The sequence below is a fragment of the Tyto alba genome, unplaced genomic scaffold, assembly GCF_018691265.1.
Source record: "Tyto alba isolate M040663 unplaced genomic scaffold, T.alba_DEE_v4.0 Super-Scaffold_2, whole genome shotgun sequence".
In the NCBI taxonomy this organism is placed as follows: Eukaryota; Metazoa; Chordata; class Aves; order Strigiformes; family Tytonidae; genus Tyto; species Tyto alba.
The window spans coordinates 48,608,695-48,617,207 of NW_024881282.1; positions in this window are offsets into that span (position 1 = coordinate 48,608,695).

An 8,513-nucleotide genomic window follows, 5' to 3' on the forward strand; every position below is an offset into this window, starting at 1 on the left:
TCCTAGCAGTGTTTTTAATCTAACAGACACTACTCAGTCAGTGACAGAACAGACTGTAGTGTAACTTAATACATGTAATTATACTCTGCATAGACTGTGTTTCTTCAAACAAGATCCTATTCAAAAATGAAGGCATGTCATAATTGATCAGGTTTTAATCCTTCTACACTGTGGCCTCATAAATAGACTGTTAGTATACATTTATTACAACATCTGAGAATGCTTCACAAAATCAATTTTAATATTAATTATTTAGGTGGCTTACTAGAAAGAAATCTTCAGGGGGCAATGAAAAATATTAATGCAGTCATCAGTTCTGATCGATTCCTTCTCAGCTGACAAAAATGAGCTTTAATTGCTAGTAGCCCCAGGAAAAATTAGGATACTGCAAGTGTTCCCAAAACAGTTAATCTGAGCTGAGTACTCGGTGATGGATGTTTAGCAGAGGTACCAGTGTGGTCTCATTTTGTGCTGGTGTAGCTAGAGAGCATGAAAAAGAAGGTTTTTATGAATGTTATTGAACCTTCTGAAGAAGTGGCAGCTCTACTGGGTTCACATGATCTTTCACTTACACACCCTCTTCCATTTCCTTCGTAGAACCTGAGCTGTGTAAATGCCTTCATAATAGTATGTGCCTCTGCCGCTTTCTAGTTCTCTGTTACTACCCAGTTCAACCCCTGTGCAAAGATGAAACCTTGCGGTTTTGCGTCCTTCCTGAAGCCTGTGCTGGCAGCTCAAATAATGAGGAAGCTGTAGAAATGTCTCTGCTCAGTCTTTCTGTCCTAAAGGCTCCTTTCAGACAAACTGAAGAAAATTATATAGGTGAGCAAGTTATCTTTATGAAGCTTGGATGATGGGGAAGGAGGAGCATGCTGCCCTTTTCTCTGGGGCAAGGTTAGCATTTACAGTGGAGGATGCCATTTACTTACAAAGAGAGAGCAGAACAGATCAACCTTTAATAAAGACTGACATGTAGGAGGGAGCTCTTGGCACAGCAGATCTAGCTGAAAATAGGTTTGTGTTCCCCCCAGCTAGTTTCAGGTGCAAAAAGCCAGTCTGCTGTTTTTCTGCAGGTACTGTGTGTTGAACAGGGACCCTCCCTAGCTGGACCCCAGCCCATGCAAGGGATGCACCTTTCTGGGTTTTGGGTTTGGCTCCACAATGGCAAATTCAGACTTTCCTCTGATTTATCCCCTTTAATTTCATAGTCCCACAGACAGGATTCCCCCAAAGTGCAGTACCTATCAAGAAAGGAAACATCCTCTCATTCAAATGTTGTCTTTACTGCAAAGTTCATGATGCCTCTCCCAGTCCTGATGAGGTTTTACCAGGGGAAGCAGGTGAGGGAGCTAAAAAATTATAGTTGTTCCTCCCCACTCCTGTTAGCAACCCCAGTGCTGATCAGCATCTCCATCTTTGCTGCTGGGTGATACTCACCTGGCTGTGCACCCTAAGAACAGAAGCATCTGCTTCTCTTCCAGGCAGCAGGCTCTGCTGCACGGAATAACATGGTAATAATTTATGTGCATATAAATGAAATGATGCACTTAAAAAAATCTACCAGAATAAGTGGATTTTTTTTTTCTTCAAAAAAATACTTTGTAGATCAAAGCTTAATTAATTTGGGAAATCCTGTGGCCTCAATATATCATATAGTGATGTTCATATTATTCCCTTCTGGCCATATAATCTATGAGTGAGGTTTTCTGCAATACATTACCCTTTCTTGATTATGCAGCTTTTTTTCAGAAAAGTCTTATTATTTTTTTTTTCATGTGAATACAACTGGAGGAAGATGGCTTTTGATTTATACACAAATCAATACTCCCTTCTGATTGAGCTCTGCACTGCACTGCTGTAATTATATTCATGGATTTTGTGTAGGTGTAAGACAGGAAGCAATTATCAGCTGCAGCCATGAATGAATATAAAAGAAACTTCACGTTTCTTTTGAACCATAACATTAACGACATTCTCTATCTAACATCAACCCCTTTCACATGACTTCTGCTAACTGCACTGTTGTTTAACTGAGGAAAAAGTAATAGCAGATAGCTGTGAATAAATAACCTCTGCATGAATTTAGGGTGCTTCAGTGTTTGGAGCTTTGCCTTACTGAAAAAAAACCCAATGTTTTTAATTTGCATCAAAACAGGTGATGGGTTTTAGTTCAAGCATTTTCTTTTCTATTTAGCTGAAAGTAATCATTGCTGTAATTCATTCCTTAGTGGTTCTCTGCAGTTGCAGGTGTCACAGGAGCATTTAAGGAAAGTGTCATCAAGGCAGTTTCACTGGGAAAAGGCATGGTGAAATAAGTGTGTAAATAGCCTGCTTAAGGATGGTCTGGATAATTACCAGCACTCAGTCACCAGTGGGCTCTGGAGGGGTATCACTGTAACACAGGCATTCTTACTGTAAAAAAAGCTGTCACCTAACCACCAATATGCGATGTCTGACATTGAAACGCTCAGAGTCACCATGAAGCAATTGCGTGTGCCCAGCTGAAGTCTTAACTTTGTCCCCAAGGTGTATCGACCAAGCGATATCCCTACCTCTGCTCAGTCACAGCTGTTCACCTAGCAAGGACTAGCAAAGACCATCCTGAGGATTAGGAAAGATGCTGTTGGATACTGAAAGGATGAAGAGCCACCAGGGGAGCTTTGGGGGAGCTTCATTCCCTTTCAGCTCCTGCCTGGGAAACAGGAGGAGAGAAAACTGGGCTGGGCAGGTGGATGGCATCAGCCCTCAGGCTGCAGAGTTTGTACGTACAGGGAGAAAACAGGGAGTTTTCTGTGGTGGCAAAGTCAAGGTCCTGATGTTGCAGGGACCAGGTCTTACCCATTACTGGTGAATGGAGTCGTGGTATAAATCAGGCCAGTTTACTGGTCACAGCCCCAGACCTGTGCCAGGCCAGGGGAGAAAATATCTTAGGTGTCAGTGAGACATCCTGTTGGGTTTAGAGGCTCTCAGAGTTCATTGAACTGATTTGCCCCTTCTCTTGTTTTGTAAGGTGCTTTTACAGTGAAATTTTATCACAGACTTTGTATCACATCACACTTATTATATCATAGACTGAAGAGCTTCTATTTATGGCTGTCCACTGCTTCCACTTCTTAGAGGGCCACTTCCAACTAGCTTTAAAGCTGATGTGTCTGAAGTGGGATTTTTTTCTTAATGATAGTAATTAACCTCTGAATTGCCAGCTTTAGCTTTGCTTATTCCTTTCTGCCAATGCACTTCTGTGCCTGTATAGAAATGCCTACCTGTAGAAAATGTGGAACTGCTAATCCATGTATTTATACTTACTGTGTAGCTCATTTAGGGTGTAAGGCTAGGTATATGCTTGCCCTAAGGATACATTAACTTTTTTTCCCACTTGAGCTGAGATTTTTGCATTATAATCCCAATTCCACATTTAGGTTTCAAAGCAGATTGTCAAAATCTTTATTATAATCTTTACTATAATAATAACTATAATCACAGATTTCACTATTTCACTAAAAAAACACTGTTGAGAAGCCGATAATTTCTTTAGAGCTTAAATAAAGGCTTAGAAAGTTAACTTCTTCCCTTTTTATAAAGCAATAACAGGGAAGGGAGAGCAGATCTCTGTAGCAGGTACTTTAATGTCTTCTGCAGAGATCCTATATGTGTCTCCATGCCTAAGGGACAGATCCAACTTACCCTAAAGTCAATAAGAGGCAGCCTGAACCTCAGTGGTCACCAGTACTGCAGCTGCTCACTGGAGTGCCCCATCATAAGTTCATGTTCACCTCAGATATGTGCATGTGCATCTGCTGACATTGCTGTAAAAATTTAAAAACACACGATGTGGAGCGTATGTTGAGGATGTGGCTGGATGCTGGCAGAGGGAACTACAGCTGATACCCAGGCTAACATAAAGCTCCTTCAAACAAAGTTAACAAGATGAATTGTTTTGAGGACAGACAAACAAAAATTATGAATTTGTGTTGACTTGGTGCTTGGCATCCCACAACCAGACCTGGAATGCTGTCAGTGTGCCATGAAGTCAAGATGAGAGTGACTGCAATCTGCAGCTTTTCTAAACTCCCAGAAGAGCTGACTTGGCCCTGGGGACCTTGAGACATGGCCAGTGATGAGAAGGAATCCTTTGGTCTTCCAGCAGATTCACAGTGGCTGGGCTGATTGGTGCTGCCGAGATAAATAAAATGCTGCGGAATGCAGATCAGTCAGGAAGTCACCATAATAAAAAACCTTGAGTCTGTGCTGCTTTCACTTGGTTTGAGCACAGCAGAGGCTATGGTTGGGAAATGTTGTGAGCAGATACTGAGGGATGCTTTGCATCTCTGTGGATTCCAAAATAACCAGCATCTTCTTTTTTACTACAGAGCAGTCAGCAACATTAAAAAAAAAAACAAAACAAAACAAAACAAAACAAACAAACAAAAAAAAAAAAACCCAGACAACAAAACACAAGAAGATAGGATGTCATTCTGTGAGAGCCCATCCCCCCTTGGCCCCTCCTTTGGCTAGCTGGGCTTATTTGCCTTTTTATATTTCGGATTTACGCTGCTGGTGGGAATGTACATTCCTTGTGATTTCAAACAGCTGGATTCTGGATTTGAGAGCTCGAGTTCCCAAAGTTCAATCCAGATTTATGCGAAATTTACATAAACATAAATAAATAAATAAATACAAAGGCTTTGAAGCACACCCTATCGCTTCCTATCCCTTCTCATTGGAGGGGGTTGCTTTGCTCTCGGGTGTCTGGGTATACCCAGATTAACTACTGAAAAACCAGAAAGGCTTGAATGCAGCAGTGTTTGATTTCTGGGAAGGATCCCAACAGCTGGACTCTTCTCCGCAGGATACCATGCCTGGTTTTGGAAAGAGCCCCTGGCATTAGGATCCAAAGGGGGCCGGGCAGGAGTGTGTGGGTGTGAGATGCACATGCACAAACACTGAGGGATATATCGGCTCGTGAGTGCACAACCTAATAAATGGGGACGGGGGGTGGGGGTGGGGGTGGTTTGCTGGTGGTGTTTTTCCTTCTGTCTTTTGAGAAAGGGGAGGGGGAAGGACATTTCTCTCCCTTACTCTTAGTTCTTGTCTTTCGTCATTCATTGCAATCTCGAGCTTCCTGTATTTGGGTAAATAATGTTATCATCTGTTTCCAGAAATGGTTTGGGACAAATTCTTCTTGGAAGTCCTTCCCACGCAGTTATATTTTGGTGTCCTTTATTTCCCAGGCAGGCAGTGAGACCTCATGATTAGACTATATCAGTTTCCCCTCCCCACCCATCAGCTGTCTACCGCATTGAGATAGGACCACCTAATGTGGTGTGTTGTAACTGCAGAATAATCATCAGCAGTGTTTTCCACGCCACAGTTAAGAGGACAAGGGTTTTCACTGACAAAGCAGTTTTGAAAATTGAAAACAACAGCTAAAATAAAGATTTCTGAACTAACAGCAACAAAAGCAGAGCTTTATTAGCATAAAAGCCTTCAGAATCTGTAAGTTGTCTTGCTGAGATATACAGACAGTCACTCACATGCCAAAAGCCTGGCAATTTTGCATGCCACCGCATGAGAAACTCACTCGAGGTGTTTTGCTGTGAGAGCCTGCTGCCTCTGGAGGGCAAGCCTCCTCCCATCCACCTAAACACAAGTGTCTTGCAAGGGGCTGGCTTGCTTTCTGGGAGGCCTGGCTAACCAGAGGAAGAGCCTAAACGCCAGCCTGAAGGGCTTGAGCGTAGTAAGGGACATCGCTGTGAGTTGAGCAGATGGTTCAGCTGGTCCCAAAGTGCCCTCGCCACCCTGGGGAGCGAGGCTACTGCCTCCCTCGGGCACACCATGGCACGAGGGTTGGAGCTACCTCGCTCGCTCTTACCATATTAAAGCTGGGCATGTCTCTGGCCAGGGCGAGTGTGAAACCAGCCAAGGTCAGAGGCCAAAGAGCAGCTTCTCCTCACAGCTGTGGGCCACCAGTCCACGGGCCATTCACACTTTGCCCATCACCAGCTGTTGGGGTCTGGCCCAATCTCCCAGGCATCATCTTCACCCCTTCATACTCACCAGCTCCTCTCCACACAGCTGATCATAACAGTGCCTGGGAGGCTGTCTGTGCTGTCCCAGTAGTAGTAATTTTCTCTTAAGGAGTTCTTAAATGAGTCACTGGAGGGAAAGCAAGTGTGTAGTTGTGCTTCTGAGCCAGATATGTCAGGTTCCTTGAAACCAGGGACTGTGAGCAGTTATCTTAAAAGGCAAAACACAAATCTTACAGCTCCAATTTTCTCCTGTTTGTTCAAAGCAGAAAAGCTCTGCAGTGCAAGTGTGAGGTGCTTAAATGTTTTATCTTAATTAGTTTAGCCTGGCTGTGGGGAAGGTCCAAGAACAAGAGTTTAGAATACTTTTCTCCAATTTTCTCTTCTGGGTGTATGCTTTCTTATAGCCATGAGAAGGAGACCTGCTGAAGGCCTTGTCTTTGTAATGATAACTAACAGACGCAGGCCATGAATAAGCAAAGCTCCCTGGTTAAGAGTGCAGGGCAGGGCCATGAGATTGCACAGTTCACACTCATCCTCCTCTGGGAGTCATAAAGAGCTGTGTGTAGAGAGCTGGCCCTGGCTGATTTGGCTACAAAGGTCTACAGAAGCTCCTATTAGCAGTGAACTTTATAATACCTCCTTAATGACCCCAATTGCCACAATTAACAAGATTACAGGTGATCTTCGGCTTTGTGTCTGCACAAATTACAGGTATGATGAGGATAGCTAAAATATTTAGACTGCATGAGCCCAGCACACCTTGGAAGGTCAGAGTGAGGGGCAGCACAGCAGAGAGAGGGAGAAGATCCTTCAAGAGAGGAACAAGATTATTGAAAAAAATGTTTTTGTTAATTTTTGTTAAAAAATAAACTGAAAGACAGTGAAGAAATCAGTGAGCTGATGCTGTGAGCGTGGTTTAGGAAGGACCCTCAAGCTTGTTTTGTGGCAGGATGTTTTACCATGGAATGGAACAGCTTCTCTGCTGTACAGGAGCATGTTTCTTAGCCAGTAAGTCAGAAAAGAAGGAAGAAGGCTTGGAGAAGGGACATCTCTGCCAACTTGAATCTCTGCTTTTGATGAGGATTGTACCTCAGTTGGCCGTGTTTCAGACCTCCAATAAAAGTGTGTCACTGGTCTCATCCAGATAGCAGGCTCAGGTTCTGCAGCTACACTCTCCCAAGGTGTTTCAGTCACAAGCTGTGAAAGATGTGTGGGAATAAACAAAATTGAAAGTAACTTGTTCTTATTTTCTCTCTTTCCTGCCTGTTTGCAATTTTGATTGGATGGCAGTGCTTAGAGAAAAAAGCTCAGCCTCTCTGAGGGATGGTAAGCTTCAGAATAGGGCATAAAACCAGCTGATATTTTAAGACAGATGATTAAAATAGACATCTGCAAGGCTCAAAGAGTACAGCTGCTTAATGCAGCTTTGAGAGTTGAATCAGCAGATTCAGGTACAGACGCTGTCCTAATATGTTTCAACTCTCCATGTTATTTTGATGAGCACATGTTAACGTACATTGCAATGGTGTACCGGGGCTCACATAAATTATACTGTTGATCACAAGATACCTGGTGCTTTTTTCAGATATAGAGTGTAGGGTCAATATTCTAGTGTTATGTGCCATGGGGTCTGTCATGCTTTATTTTCACATGTCAGAGAACCTAAAGACAGGTAGTTCATTCCAGAGTGCCTTTTCTCTGTCCCCTCCAGTGCTCTGTGAAGGAGACACCTAGCCTGCTGTGGTAGAAGAGTTTGAATCCTATTAAACTATATTTTTAAAGAGAGGAGGAATGCAAAGATTTGAAACCAGATGGGAAATGTTAAGGGGCAGAAGCATATGAGGGGGTGTTAGATAGGAGGGCTCCTTTTACATTTGGAGATTTTTGCACCATGAAAGAAGAGCAGACTCCTCAGTAGTGTTCAGGACTAACTTCAGCATCCACAAAAGCATCTGCAGAGAGACATATCCCATGGATTGTCTCATGTCTCTTGACAGAAGAGAGGATAATTATTTCTTATTCATTCAGAGAGCTGCAGTGGATTTTTAGCAGGGGATCCCTGGGAGCACTCGTACTGGGGATGTGGTGCTACACTGCGCAGAAGCGCTGCACCTCCAGCCCTTTGAAACCGGCTCTTTGTTCTGCCCTGGCTGGTTGTGGTGGCAGGTGAAAAGGGGACTTGATACACTGTAATGTGAATTCCTAACTCTCTGCTTTGCATCCTTATCAAAGTCAGCAAGAAGACTGCCTCCCCAGTCTGTCAACTGGGAGGAAGCCTTTCCATTGAGAGTCTCATGCTTTGACTTGCATTGTGAAAAGATAAATTACGTTCCCATAAAGACCCATCTTGATAAGCTGGCTCAAAGAATCCATGTGTGTGCTTTGTAAACCATGCTGATTAGCTTTCCTTTCAAAGCGGAGCTGAGTCCCTGGGGCTGGTCCTGTCTAAAATAGGTGGTTATTCAATACTGGAAAGTGATTGTC